This window comes from Triticum aestivum, chromosome 4A (assembly GCF_018294505.1).
Source record: "Triticum aestivum cultivar Chinese Spring chromosome 4A, IWGSC CS RefSeq v2.1, whole genome shotgun sequence".
In the NCBI taxonomy this organism is placed as follows: Eukaryota; Viridiplantae; Streptophyta; class Magnoliopsida; order Poales; family Poaceae; genus Triticum; species Triticum aestivum.
Genome location: NC_057803.1, coordinates 576,282,921 through 576,298,573, shown reverse-complemented (window position 1 = coordinate 576,298,573; position 15,653 = coordinate 576,282,921). Strand labels below are relative to the sequence as shown.

General features: G+C 43.3%; 1 long non-coding RNA gene across 3 annotated transcripts; it reads left to right on the top strand.

Annotated features, from left to right (window-relative positions):
* The first annotated feature begins 1,593 nt into the window (after window positions 1–1,593).
* Window positions 1,594–12,894, top strand: LOC123082352 (uncharacterized). Of its 3 annotated transcripts, none has more exons than XR_006439017.1 (10): window positions 1,594–2,589; window positions 4,145–4,382; window positions 5,153–5,281; window positions 5,368–5,541; window positions 6,373–6,475; window positions 7,313–7,466; window positions 8,034–8,229; window positions 9,629–9,867; window positions 10,575–10,713; window positions 10,800–12,894. It is a non-coding gene; the product is annotated as an uncharacterized lncRNA (long non-coding RNA). The 3 variants fall into 3 exon arrangements; XR_006439015.1 differs by having other exon boundaries at window positions 5,143–5,281; XR_006439016.1 differs by lacking the exon at window positions 6,373–6,475 and having other exon boundaries at window positions 5,143–5,281.
* Window positions 12,895–15,653: the final 2,759 nt, after the last annotated feature.

Here is a 15,653-nt window from a genome sequence, read left to right as displayed (position 1 = left end):
GAGAGAGGGAGTGCATCTTCATACCCTTGAAGATCGCTAAGCGGAAGCGTTACAAAAACGTGGTTGATGGAGTCGTACTCACGGCGATTCAAATCGCGGAAGATATGATCTAGCGCCGAACGGACGGCGCCTCCGCGTTCAACACATGTACAGCCCAAGGACGTCTCTGCCTTGATCCAGCAAGCGGAGAGGAGAAGTTGAGGGAGAACTCCAGCAGCACGACAGCGTGGTGGCAATGGAGCTCGTGGTTCTCCGGCAGAGCTTCGCTAAGCACTACGGAGGAGGAGGAGTTGGAAGAGGAGAGGGCTGCACCAGGGAAGGGTGTGCGGCTGCCCTCTCTCTCCCTCACTATATATAGGGGGAAGGGGGGAGGAGGAGGCGCCCTAGGGTTTCCCTAGGGGATGGGCGGCGGCCACAGGGAAAACCCTAGATGGGTTTGGGCGCCCCCACCCCTAGGAAACTTGCCCCCCAAGCCGGGAGGGGTCGCTGCCCTAGGGGAGGCGCCCCCACCTCTCCATGTTACGTGAGATGGGGTGGGAGGGGCGCACAGCCCCTTAGTGGGCTGATGTGCCCCCTCCCCTTCGCCCCTAAGGCCCCCAACGCTTGTCGGGTCTTCGAAACCCCTTTCGGACACGCTGGTCATCACCCGGTACCACCGGAACAATTCCGGACTCCAATACCCTTCGTCCAATATATTGATCTTCACCTCCGGACCATTCCGGAGTTCCTCGTCACGTCCGGGATCTCATCCAGGACTCCGAACAACCTTCGGTAACCACATACTATTTCCCATAACAACTCTAGCGTCACCGAACCTTAAGTGTGTAGACCCTACGAGTTCGAGAACCATGCAGACATGACCGAGACACCTCTCCGGCCAATAACCAATATCGGGATCTGGATACCCATATTGGCTCCCACATGTTCCACGATGATCTCATCGGATGAACCACGATGTCGGGGATTCAATCAATCTCGTATACAATTCCCTTTGTCTATCGGTATGTTACTTGCCCGAGATTCGATCGTCGGTATCCCTATACCTTGTTCAATCTCATTACCGGCAAGTCTCTTTACTCGTTCGGTAACGCATGATCCCGTGGCTAACTCATTAGTCACATTGAGCTCATTATGATGATGCATTACCGAGTGGGCCCAGAGATACCTCTTCGTCATACGGAGTGACAAATCCCAGTCTCGATTCATGCCAACCCAACAGACACTTTCGGAGATACCTGCAGTGCACCTTTACAGTCACCCAGTTACGTTGTGACGTTTGATGCACCCAAAGCACTCCTACGGCATCCGGGAGTTGCACAATCTCATGGTCTAAGGAAATGATACTTGACATTAGAAAAGCTCTAGCAAAACGAACTACACGATCTTGTGCTATGCTTAGGATTGGGTCTTGTCCATCACATCATTCTCCTAATGATGTGATCCTGTTATCAACGACATCCAATGTCCATGGTCAGGAAACCTTGACCATCTATTGATCAATGAGCTAGTCAACTAGAGGCTTACTAGGGACATATTATGATCTATGTATTCACACATGTATTACGGTTTCCGGTTAATACAATTATAACATGAACAATAGACAATTATCATGAACAAGGAAATATAATAATAACCATTTTAGTATTGCCTCTAGGGCATATTTCCAACAATATATAACCCTTATGTGGATTGACATCAATTCCATGATTCACCTAGCATAGTTATGTGAAATAGTCATGCAGTGTGTCAAAATCGTGCAAAAAAAATCAAATAAATGGGCCTGTGTTGAAACTGCAGCACTGCTACTTGCTTTGTTAAGACAAATGTTAATGTTGATGCACATGGATTGTCCATTGAAGTGCACTTCCATAGTTGCAGCACTATTATTTCCAAGATGTACTTCAAATGGTTGTTCGATTCCATTCACATGTTTGTTTGATTGCATAGCTGCAGGGCTTTGATTAGGCATGTGATTCATTTCTTGAAGGTCTCAAAATTGGAGATTTGTTAAGAGTCAAGAAGGTGTTAAGGTAGCCAATTGATCTATTGTACCTCCAGGCTTTATTAATGGCCAGCTTACTTACTGTGATATATAACACTTCTGTTGATTGACGTCAACTACATGATTCAACTAGCATAGTGATGTGAAATATTCATGCAATGTGTCGAAACTGTTCCAAAATGTCAAATAAATGGACCTGCGTCGAAAGTGTAGGGCTGCTACTTACTTGGTTAAGTCAACATTAATGTTGATGCACATGTCGAAACTGTAGGATTGCAATTTATGTTTTGTGGGAGGATGGCAGACTTTATTTTTTTCTACACAAGGGAAGATAGATATCAAGACTGATTTGTACTATAGCATCTGTACTTTCCCTCATTCTAGGAGATTGAACCTGATGCATTTCTATGCAAGGGAATTTTAATTATGTCTCATCTCTACACGAGGTACAACGGCCAGCGACCGGATGACGCTGACAGCAAAAGGAAGGGTTCTCGAGTTCTACTCCTTCTCCACCGGCAGAGAGGAGCCTCCTTCTCGTGGTCCGCGTGTCTGCCCCAGCCCTGCCAGCGCTGACCCCATGGAAGGTCCCTTCCCCCTCTGTTCTCTCTCTTCGGTTCCTTCTTTGTTCTAGGCCCAGTCAGTTTCTTTTTGTTCTTTCTCTCTTTCCAATTTAAACATGAGCATGGGCAGATTCTGTACATATGTGGCTCACTGGTAGGAGATTTTTGTGGCTGCGATTAGGGAGGATTATTGCACAATTACCTAAGCCAGTGCCTTGTATTTAGGTGCACCCTTCCTCTGTTAATCAAATCCTCCCTCCAAAGTGGATGGCTGCTCTTCCTGCTACACATAGATCTTTTTTAAATAGTTCTGCACTATGCATATATCTGATGTTCTGTTTAGGTTTGAGATCGGGGTTGTTTGTCAGTTTCCATTTATATGTGCTGCTCTTCTTTGTGACACTGTAGGTTCCTTCTTATGTTAAAAGACTAGGCAGGTTTTTTCTTTGTGTCAATGAAAATAAGTATGAGTAGTAGATGTTGGATGGTGTCCGCCCGCAATAAAGAAAAGATAACTAGATGCATGCAGTTCCGTTTGGCTTTTTAAACACTCAGAATAAACCCTAGCAAGCGGCGGCAGCATCTCTATTGTTAGATGCTTAGTTTCAAGTACATGAACCTAAATTCTAAGAGATAAGCTCATTAAGGAAATGTACAATGTCTCTTTTTCAATTCCTAATATTTTGTCATATTTAACATTCCCAATTTTTTGCATGGTTCAAATTGATGACGATTTTTTTGGGTGTATAACTGATCTTGATATAGCTTATAGGTTCTTGCTACTACTTTTAGCATTGTCCAATAAAGTTCATGCATGTCAAACCCTGCTGACTAGAATTAGTTGTATGGAACAGAAGGTTTTGCAATGTCCGTACTAATTGCTCATCAATTCCATTGTCATCTTTCTTCAGTTCAAACAAATTGGTGGTCTATATGACATAACACATCAGTTTGTACTACCAAATAAGTAATCCCTTTTTTGTCTCAGCAGATTTGGTAGGATGATTGAACACTATTGTTAGATGTTGTTTCGTTCTCAAGTACACAAACCTAAATCCTAGGAGGACTATACAGGCTCAATGAGAAAACATATAATGTTCCTTCCAATTTCTAATACTGTCATATGTCATATTTAAATTGGGCCCTTTTCAAAATTGACCTCTGTTTTTTCAAGATTCAATAGTTTTTTTTTTTGAACAGTTCAAATTGATGATCATTTTTTAACTGCATGACTGATCTTGACATAGCTTATAGGTTCTTTCCACTACTGTTAGTATCATCCGATAAAGTACGCCTGTGTCTAACCCTATCAACTAGAATGAGAGTACGGAAGAGAAGGTTTCACAATGAATGTACTAATTCCTCAACAATTTCGTTGGCCTCTTTTTCAGTTGGAAACATTCAACTGGTGTAATGCTGCTTGCTTTAAATCTTGTAAATACATGAAAGGAGGTTATTATTAGGACAGGACCATGTTTGCCTATTTGTTGTTTGCTTTTAAGCTGTGTGGTTGCTGTAGCAAACATTGTTGTTGTGCTCCTTCATATAGCCACTTTGACCCTGTTGTGTGTTGATGCAGATGAGCAACTTGGCGAAGCAGTGGGCCAACCCCAAGGTGTGGTGGGCCCCATGATAGCGAAGATGATGGCGAAGGTGAATGTGTCCCGGTGAACATCCCATGATCGACGTTGCTTCCGAGGCCATGGCGGCATCTGGCACAAGTTTGGTCGGCTAAGCAGCTCCACCTCCTTTGGTGCGCGCACTGACGTCTCCCGCTCTGCCCCTCCGGTGGCTGCTTCCTCTTTGGTTCCGCATAGGTAATTCCTTGCTTCCTCGCGCTTTGCTCTCCCTCATGCTCTCTGTGCCCACGACCATCGAGCGGTGGCTAATGTAATGAATAAAGGCCATATACATATATTTCTTTATAGTATCTGAAAGCTTGGTTCTTTTTAGTAAGTAAGTATTGAAACAATAAAGCAATATCAAATTTTGTTGTTTTATGCTCTAAACGAGCCATGGCCTGATGTCTCGCTATGGTGTTGGCATTGACATGAAGATTTAGTGTTTGGTTCTATGGTAGTGGTCTTGCAACCACCAGAATCATGTGATTATGATGATATTGCTTGTGACAGCAGTATACTTTTCACTTGGAAACACGCTATCCTTTCATTAAAAAGTGAAATATTTGCGATTTTTATCCCTATGTTATTGGATGTCTTGCGATTCCTCAAAACTGTTCTTATGATTAGGCATAATGGATGATACTGCCTCACGTATTCGTTCTAAACATCATTCTGCTAGCATTTGTACTTTTTCGTCTTTCAAGAAGATTTAACATGATGCATTTATACACAAGGGAATTTAAATTATGTCTCATCTGTACAGAAGGTTCACTGAATAGATAAGTTTTAGAGACATATCTTACGATTATGAGTTTCGGGAAACATCAAGCTGCATTTTAGCACAGATATTCAGTTACACTATCAGTAGTATTAGACTATACTTGAAGAGCTATTCCATTATACTCTTCCCAGTTGGCAAACTCCAAGTCTTATTGTTTCTACTAATATTTTGAAGGCTGCAACAGGAGATGCTTGGGTTGAAAGTACAGCTGGCAAGCAGTACTTGGTGAGCCAGATTTGGTGCATTCGTATTTGACCCTGGAGGAGGAACCTTTGATGTCTCCATTCTAGCATGCTCTAACGGAGTGTTTGAGGTTAGTGTTTTTAGCTTGCCTTTTACTAGTAGTTGTTGTATAGTAACCTGAAAGAATCATCATGACGGAGTGAAACTGCATTTCAGGGTATTAAGTTCGACATGAATGATGCCACAATGCTTTTGAACAGAAGCATTTGTTGGCCGCTGGGGGCAAGGTGAGCGTACCTCTGAGGACGCTAGATCATACCGAGCACCGAGGCCAGCCAGACTAGGAAAAAGCTTGCTTTCCAGGAAGGCACAACACTGCACTTGCTGCAGGTTTGGCACTTTCGGAGACATGTAGCAATCAAACATTTGATCCTTCCTCTTGTTCATAATTTCTCTTTGCATGGCTACATATACACACATGACATGATGACTGTATAGTACACTTTCTGTACAGTGGTCACATTAAGTGTATTATAGGTATTGTGCAATGTGTATTTTATTCTTAGATGATCAGGGGGGTTGTTGTCTTTCTAGATTAAAACCTTTTTGATGGGTCGCGTTTCCTGTCATATGCTTCCTACCGTAAATTCTGGGACATCATGCTGCCTACCCACCGTAACCACCACTACTTTGTACCCTTCTTTGGCTTGTGGTTGGCATGTCGTTATATCCTGTGGTTGCTGGTTGCTGACTTACGGGCCGGCGTCACACGGTCGGTTGACGGTTGAATAGATGTGCAAACTTGCAAAGTCCTGGAGCTTTGCTTAGTGCCCGCCTCAGGTTTGGATTTCGGTACAGGGGTGCTTCTGCCATCTATTGCCATGCAAATCTAGCTAGGCATAAACCATGTGGTTTCTGCAACCTAAGTTGATTTTTTTGTGGTTCATGTGACATGGCTGCAGCAAGACCAGTAGATGTTCTTCTTGATATAATGTAGTTGCGCCATTCTAGATCTCTACTGTCTGTTGGTATTTAATTCGTAGAATTTGGTTTTCCAGTGATCCATTTACACGAGTAGATGTGCACTTCCGTTTTGGTTGAACCTTCAAAGATTTATTTCTACTGTCCCTTGATGCTTGCAAGTGAGATTTGTGCTGGGTCAGTTTGTCGTTTTTCCAGTGGGAAATGAATTAACCAATGTGCATTTTGTATTGCATCTAGGAGTAAAAATTATGCCATGGAGGTGCTGCAGTCCCTAGATGAACCCTAGGTTTAACTTAACAAATATGCCATGGCCTCCCCTGCTCCGTCCACTCTGGCCTAGGTAACCCCTCCATTCCTCTCTGCTCTGCGCTCTCTCATGTGCGTGTTTGTGTGCCCACGACTGTCGAGTCGTGGCAGGTCCTATGCTGGCCATCATGCCATGGCATGTTTGATGGATTTGGGTTGTGTGTGATGCCAACATTTGTGCTTTTCGTGCTTCTGGTATAATAGCTAGTTCCACCGTTTTACGTCCGCTAGTCATTCGATTGATTATTTGATTCCTGGCACTAGAGCCATCCCTATGGCACTTGCATCCAACCGGAAGGATCATTCTAGTGTTAAAGTTAGAACTATAACACTGGTGCTTGTAGAGGTAGTTGAAATTTACTTTTAGAAGTTGATCTTTGCTAGTGATGACTTTTGTGCTTTGTGGATACCAAATCTTGGTGCTGACCCGCTGGCAAAGTTGTCAGAATCGCGACTCAAGTCTTAGAATCTTACGACCTTACGATCCAAAGCAGCCACTCCGATTCTACAATTTTTCTCATAGAATCTAAGATTCTACAATCCTGTTAGTTATGATTCTACGACTCACGATCCTACCAATGGAGCTCCGATCCGATTTAGAATCTTGATTCTGACAACTTTGCCTGCTGGTACCAGCAACCTGGTGGGGCTTGTTTTTCCGCTAATAAGTTCATGTCAAAGGGAGATTAATGTGCACTATGTATAAGTATAAATGCTATAATACATGTAGTGATTTTGTAACCTTCTTTGTGCGCACTTCCACATTCATGTGCTGTTCATCATGTTAGCTACAGTTCCTTCACTAAAAAACATATTATCATCTACTGGAGTAATATATTTTTGTTCCTAACTGCAAGTTGGGGTTATGCAGGTGAGATCAATCGTCCTTGTGGATGAGGATTGGCATCGTGTGTCTGTGAACAGGAAAACGGAGCCCCTTGGTGGTTTCATCTCAGTTTGTTGTGCTCAGCCGCAAATTACTGGATCCATGTTGCAGGCTACCATTGTTGTGGATGCTTCATATGGTTAGTGCCTGCTACCTAAGTGTGCATGTGTATTGCAATTTCAACAATGTATGTGTTGCAATTTCAAGTTCAGAATTGTTATTCTTTTTCTTTTGCCGCTCTAGCTCGGTCTGTGCTACATGCGCCCGAGTGTTCTCCTTGTCCATGTTTGTGTGGTTGGTGCTTCAGGCCTGTGGGTGATCTGTTTTGGCTGTGTGCTGGTTTACCTCTTGTTGATTGACATGGATTAAGTAGTAGACTGTCATTTTCTCGTCGGTTCCGGTCAACTTTGCTATTTTTTTCTGTAATTTTAAGAGATGGTTCCTGTCTTGGAAATTGGTGTGAGGCCCAATACTGAATGATAATGCCAGATTCCATGGGTAGGAATGCCTTTTACTAGAAAATCGTTCTAGGTTAAGAATGCAAGCTTTTTATTAACAAACCACTCCTTGTTATAGAAGAAGAGATGTCGAGACATATGTAATCAATATAGTCATAACATTTTTGGGTCATCGCTGGATTCCGTTTCGTTCTATTCTGTTTGACAGGAAATGGAACTGAGTTACTCTATTTGTTGGCGGACTGCAGGTTCTACGCCATCTCAGCGTAACAAGGATAGGACCCTGGTGCTTCAGTTCTCGGTCAAGCACGAGCAGGACCTTGACACTGCTTTTGGGAACATGATGTCACCTGGCACAAATTTGCCCGGCGAAGCAGCTCTGCCTGCTCTGACGATGACTCCGACGCCTCCCGTCCCGCTGTTTCCTCTTCGGTTCGGGCATAGGTAAGCCGCTAGTTCCTTCCCTTTGCTCTTCTCATGCTCTATGAGCCCACGACGATTGGGCCGTGGTTATGAAATGAATAAGGTCATATACATCGGAAATCCCTTTTGGAGCTCGGGCTCCAGTGAGGCCTCCAGATTCAGATTTGAAATTTCATTGAAATTCATATTTTTACATTTCAAAAAATTCTGAAAAAAATCACAGATATACATGAAGGCATAATACACATGTGTGTAAATTTTCAGTTCAAAATACATTGAAATGAGGGCTGTGCAGAAAAAACAAATATGGGGCTGTTTAACACATGATACTATTCATCCTCCCAGGCCATGGATTTGTCTTTTTTGTACAGGTCGCAACTCAAGGTATTTCATCATGAATTTTTACACACATGTGAGTTACATCCTTACATACACGCATATTTTTTTTCAGAATTTTTTGAACCATAAAAGTTTGAATTTGAATTTTTTAAAAATAAAGGCCTCCATGGAGCTCGGCCTCCAAAACGCCTTTCTCCATATACATATCTTTTTTTATAGTACCTGAAAGCTTGGCTCTTTTTAATGAATAGGTACTGTAACAATTAAAGGTGTCAACTTTTACTATTTTATGCCCTCAACATTGTTATAGGACAGGAGCACTCCTGCAAACTTTTTATAGCATCGGAAAGCTTGGCTCTTTTTAATGAATATAAGTATTGAAACAATAAAAGTTATCAACTTTTGTTTTTATATGCCCTCAACGAGCCGTGGGCTGATGTCTGTCTGTGGTGCTGGCCACCGAGCCAATGATTTAGTGTCCAGATCTTTGGTGGTGGTTTTCCGGCCACCACAATCAAGTGATTATTATGATCTTGCTTGTGAAGTTGTGATAGCAGTATGCTTTTCACTTGGAAACATGCTATCCTTCCATTGAAATATCAAATATTTGGGATTTTTTTATCCCTATGTTATTGCATGTCATGCGATTCCTCAAAACCATTCTTAGGATTAGGATTCAGGTGGTACTCCCTCTGTTCCAAAATAGATGATCCAACTTTGTACTAACTTTAGTACAAAGTTAGTACAAAGTTGGATCATCTATTTTGGAACAGAGGGAGTACTTGGTAACATTAATCCTATCAAGTATCAACTAGAATGAGAGTATGGAAGAGAAGGTTTCACAATGATTGTACTAATTTCTCAACAATTTCATTGGCTTCTTTCTTCAGTTGGAAACTTTCAACTGGTCTAGTGTTGCTTGCTTTAAATCTTGTAAATACATGAAGGAGGTTATTATTAGGACATGACCATGTTTGCCTATTTGCTGTTTGCTTTTAAGCCGTGTGTAATGTTGTTGTAGCAAACATAGTTGTTGTGCTCCTTTATATAGCCACTTTGACCCTGTTGTGTTTGTCTGCAGATGAGCAACTTGGCCAAACAGTGGGCCAACCCCAAGGAGTGGTGGGCCCCATGATAGCGAAGATGATGGCGAAGGTGAATGGGTCCCGATGAACATCCCATGATCGACGTTGCTTCCGGGACCATGGATGCATGTGGCACATGTTTGGCCGGCAAAGCAGCTCCGCCTCCTTTGGCGCGCACTCTGATGCCTCTCGGCCTGCCCCTCCGGCGCCTGCTTCCTCTTTGGTTCTGGCATAGGTAAGTCCTTGCTTCCTCCCCTTTGCTCTCCCTCATGCTCTCTGTGCCGACGACCATCGAGCGGTGGTTAATGAAATGAATAAAAGTCATATACATTTCTTTTTTATAGTATCTTAAAGCTTGGTTCTTTTTAATAAATAAGTACTGAAACAATAAAGGAGTATCAAATTTTGTTGTTTTATGCTCAAAACAAGCCGTGGGTTGACATCTCGCTGTGGTGCTGGCCATTGGGATGATGATTCAGTGCTTGGTTCTGTGACAGCAATATACTTTTCACTTGGAAACATGCTATCCTTCCATTGAAATGTCAAATATTTGTGATCTTTTATTCCCATGTTATTGGATGTCCTGTGATTCCTCAAAACTGTTCTTAGGATTAGACGTAATGGATGGTACTGCCTCACGTATTCGTTCTAAACATCATTCTGCTAGCATCTGCACTTTCCCTCTTTCAAGGAGACTTAACCTGGTGCATTTCTACACAAGGGAATTTAAATTATGTCTCATTTGTACAGAAGGTTCACTGAACACATTAGTTTTAGAGACATATCTTACAATTATGAATTTCGGGAATCATCAAGTTGCATTTTAGCACTGATATTCAGTTACACTCTTAGTATTGTTAGACTATACTTGAAGTGCTATTCTGTTATATTGTTCCTAGTTGACAAACTCAAAGTCTTGTTGTTTCTACTAATATTTTGAAGGCTGCAACTGGAGACGCTTGGGTTGAAACTACAGATGGCAAGCAGTACTCAGTGAGCCAGATTGGTGCATTTTTTATTTGACCTTGGAGGAGGAACCTTTGATGTCTCCATTCTATAGTGCTCTAACGGAGTGTTTGAGGTCAGTGTTTTTAAGTTTCCTTGTACTAGTTGTTGTTATATGGTAACCTGAAAGAATCATCACGACAGAGTGAAACTGCATTTCAGGGTATTAAGTTCGACCGGAATGACGCCACAATGCTTTTCAACAGAAGCATTTGTTGGCCGCTGGGGGCAAGGTGAGCGTACCTTGGAGGACGCTAAATCATGCCGAGCACTCAGGCCAGCCAGACTGGGCAAAAGCTTGCTTGCTTTCCGGGAAGGCGCAGCGCTGCGCTTGATGCAGGTTTGCCACTTTCAGAGACATGTAGCAATCAGACATTTAATCCATGCTCTTGTTTATAATTTCTCTTTGCATGGCTACATATACACACATGACATGATGACTGAATAGTGCACTTCCTATGTTGTGGTCACATTAAGTGTAGTTTAGGTATTATGCAATGTGTATTTTATTCGTAGATGATCAGGGAGGGATGTTGTCTTTTCTAGATTAAAACCTTTCTGTTGGGCCGCGTTTCCTGTCATATGCTATGCATCTTCCAGATGGATCCTGTAAATTCTGGGAGATCATGCTGCCTACCTACCGTAAACGCCACTACTTTGTACCCTTCTTTGGTCTCCATGGCTTGTGGTTGGCATGTCGTTGGTGTCACATGGTCGGTTGAGCATATGTGCAAACTTGTAAAGTCCTGGATCTTTTCTTGGTGCCTGCCCCAGGTTTGGATTTCGGTATGGGGGTGTTTCTGAATCGGCCATCTATCACCATGCAAATCTAGCTAGGCATGCACACTATGGTTTCTGCCACCTAAGGTGGTTTTTTTCTGGTTCATTTCACATGGCTGCAACAAGACCAGCAGATGTCTTTTCCTTGTGCATGGTGAAAACAATAATGAAGCGTCTCAACCCCCTGATCGGGAGCCCACGATGTTTATATAGATTGTAAACGTGAAGTACAAGGCAGTCCGTTGTTGACAGAATACAAGAGAGAGAGGAGATCGGGATAAAGGGAGTTGTAATAGGACAGGAGATCTATCCCTAAATATTCAGGTGTGAGGCACAAGACAAGAACCATTGACGCCTCCACATTAACATATTTAACACCCTCCCTTAATCTGAACTGCGCAAGTTTAGATTACGCTTAAACTCCTCAAACGGCCTTGTAGCCAGTGCCTTTGTAAACCCATCAGCAACTTGATCCTTCAAGTGAACAAATCGAATGTCTAATTCCTTGTTGGCAACTCTTTCCCTCACAAAGTGATAATCAATTTCAATGTGTTTAGTACGTGCATGAAACACAGGATTAGCTGACAAGTATGTCGCACCAAGATTGTCACACCAAAGACAAGGTGTCAGAATGTTATATATGCCAAGTTCCTTAAGCATAGACTTCACCCAAATAATTTCTGCTGTTGCATTGGCAAGTGCTTTGTATTCTGCTTCAGTACTAGATCTGGAAACTGTGGCTTGTTTCTTTGCACACCAAGAAATCAAGTTGGGACCAAAGAACACTGCAAAGCCATCAGTTGATCTTCTATCATCCAAGCAACCTACCCAGTCAGAATCAGAGAAGGCACTAACAAGAGGGGATGGTGACTTACTGAAGGTTAGACCAACACATATCTCAGTATACGTTTGGCTGCCGTCCAATGAGCAGTGGTTGGTGCATGAAGATACTGACAAACCTTGTTTACTGCAAAGGAGATATCAGGTCTGGTGAGAGTCAAGTACTGAAGCGCACCCACCAGACTTCTGTATTTGGTGCCATCCTCTTGATTCAAGAGTTCTCCTTCAACAAGTGTGAGTTTCTCTGAACTAGACAAAGGTGTTGGGGAAGGTTTGCAACCCTGCAACCCATCTCTCCTCAAAAGATCTGTAGCATATTTTTCCTGAGAAAGATGAAGACCACCTTCTTTGTTTCTCTTGACCTCAATGCCAAGGAAAAAATGCAAGTCACCAAGATCCTTAAGAGCAAATTCTGAGTTCAAATCTGACAAGAGGGCTGTCACTGCTTCATTAGATGAGCTTGTGACAATAATATCATCAACATAGATAAGCACAAAAACTGAAGTGTTCGACTTATTGTAAATAAACAGTGATGCATCAGATTTTGAAGGAGTGAAACCAAGTTGTTGCAATTTTGTACTCAACCTAGAGTACCATACTCTGGGGGCTTGCTTCAGTCCATAGAGTGATCTGTCAAGCCTGCATATGTGAGACGGTTTGTTTTTGTCCTCAATGAAGGAAATATGCCCTAGAGGCAATAATAATGTTATTATTTTATTTCCTTATATCATGATAAATGTTTATTATTCATGCTAGAATTGTATTATCCGGAAACATAATACTTGTGTGAATACATAGACAAACTAAACGTCACTAGTATGCCTCTACTTGACTAGCTCATTAATCAAAGATGGTTATGTTTCCTAACCATAGACATGTGTTGTCATTTGATTAACAGGATCACATTATTAGGAGAATGATGTGATTGACATGACCCATTCCATTAGCTTAGCACCCGATCGTTTAGTATGTTGCTATTGCTTTCTTCATGACTTATACATGTTCCTATGACTATGAGATTATGCAACTCCCGTTTGCCGGAGGAACACTTTGTGTCTACCAAACGTCACAACGTAACTGGGTGATTATAAAGGAGCTTTATAGGTGTCTCCAAAGGTAAATGTTGGGTTGGCGTATTTCGAGATTAGGATTTGTCACTCCGATTGTCGGAGAGGTATCTCTGGGCCCTCTCGGTAATGCACATCACATAAGCCTTGCAAGCATTGCAGCTAATGAGTTGGTTGCGAGATGATGTATTACGAAACGAGTAAAGAGACTTGCCGATAACGAGATTGAACTAGGTATTGAGATACCGACGATCGAATCTCGGGCAAGTAACATACCGATGACAAAGGGAACAACGTATGTTGTTATGCGGTCTGACCGATAAAGATCTTCGTAGAATATGTGGGAGCCAATATGAGCATCCAGGTTCCGCTATTGGTTATTGACCGGAGACATGTCTCGGTCATCTCTACATTGTTCTCGAACCCGTAGGGTCCGCACGCTTAAGGTATCGATGACAGTTATATTATTAGTTTATGAGTTTTGATGTACCGAAGTTAGTTCGGAATCCCGGATGTGATCACGGACATAACGAGGAGTCTCGAAATGGTCGAGACATAAAGATTGATATATTGGACGACTATATTCGGACACCGGAAGTGTTCCGGGTGATTTCGGAGAAAACCGGAGAGCCGGAGGGTTATCGGAACCCTACCGGGAGAAGTAATGGGCCATATGGGCCTTAGTGGAGAGAGAGAAGGGCGCCAGGGTGAGCCGCGCGCCTCCTCCCCCCTTAGTCCGAATTGGACTAGGAGAGGGGGGCGGCGCCCCCCTTTCCTTCTCCCTCCCCACCTCTTTCCCCCTCCTAGTAGGAGTCCTACTCCTACTAGGAGGAGGACTCCTCCTGGCGCGCCTATAGGGGCCGACCAGCCTCCTCCCCTTGCTCCTTTATATACGGGGGTAGGGGGCACCCCTAGACACACAAGTTGATCCACGTGACCGTTTTCTTAGCCGTGTGCGGTGCCCCCTGCCACCATAATCCTTGATAATATTGTAGCGGTGCTTAGGTGAAGCCCTGCGACGGTGGAACATCAAGATTGTCACCACGCCGTCGTGCTGACGGAACTCTTCCCCGACGCTTTGCTGGATCGGAGTCCGGGGATCGTCATCGAGCTGAACGTGTGCTAAACCTCGGAGGTGCCGTAGTTTCGGTGCTTGATCGGTCGGGCCGTGAAGATGTACGACTACATCAACCGCGTTGTGCTAACGCTTCCGTTGTCGGTCTACAAGGATACGTAGATCACACTCTCCCCTCGTTGCTATGCATCACCATGATCATGCGTGTGCGTAGGAAATTTTTTGAAATTACTACGTTCCCCAACAGTGGTATCCGAGCCTAGGTTTTATGTGTTGATGTTATATGCACGAGTAGAACACAAGTGAGTTGTGGGCGATATAAGTCATACTGCTTACCAGCATGTCATACTTTGGTTCGGCGGTATTATTGGACGAAGCGGCCCGGACCGACATTACGCGTACGCTAACGCGAGACCGGTTCTCCCGACGTGCTTTGCACAAAGGTAGCTAGCGGGTGTCAGTTTCTCCAACTTTAGTTGAACCGAGTGTGGCTATGCCCGGTCCTTGCGAAGGTTAAAACAGCACCAACTTGACAAACTATCGTTGTGGTTTTGATGCGTAGGTAAGATTGGTTCTTGCTTAAGCCCGTAGCAGCCACGTAAAACTTGCAACAACAAAGTAGAGGACGTCTAACTTGTTTTTGCAGGGCATGTTGTGATGTGATATGGTCAAGACATGATGCTAAATTTTATTGTATGAGATGATCATGTTTTGTAACCGAGTTATCGGCAACTGGCAGGAGCCATATGGTTGTCGCTTTATTGTATGCAATGCAACTGCGTTGTAATGCTTTACTTTATCACTAAACGGTAGCGATAGTCGTGGAAGCATAAGATTGGCGAGACGACAACGATGCTAAGATGGTGATCAAGGTGTCGCGCCGGTGACGATGGTGATCATGACGGTACTTCGGAGATGGAGATCACAAGTACAAGAAGATGATGGCCATATCATATCACTTATATTGATTCCATGTGATGTTTATCTTTTATGCATCTTATCTTGCTTTGATTGACGTTAGCATTATAAGATGATCTCTCACTAATTATCAAGAAGTGTTCTCCCTGAGTATGCACCGTTGTGAAAGTTCTTCGTCCTGAGACACCACGTGATGATCGGGTGTGATAGGTTCTACGTTCAAATACAACGGGTGCAAAACAGTTGCACACGCGGAATACTCAGGTTATACTTGACGAGCCAAGCATATACAGATATGGCCTCGGAACACAGAGACCGAAAGGTCGAGCGTGAATC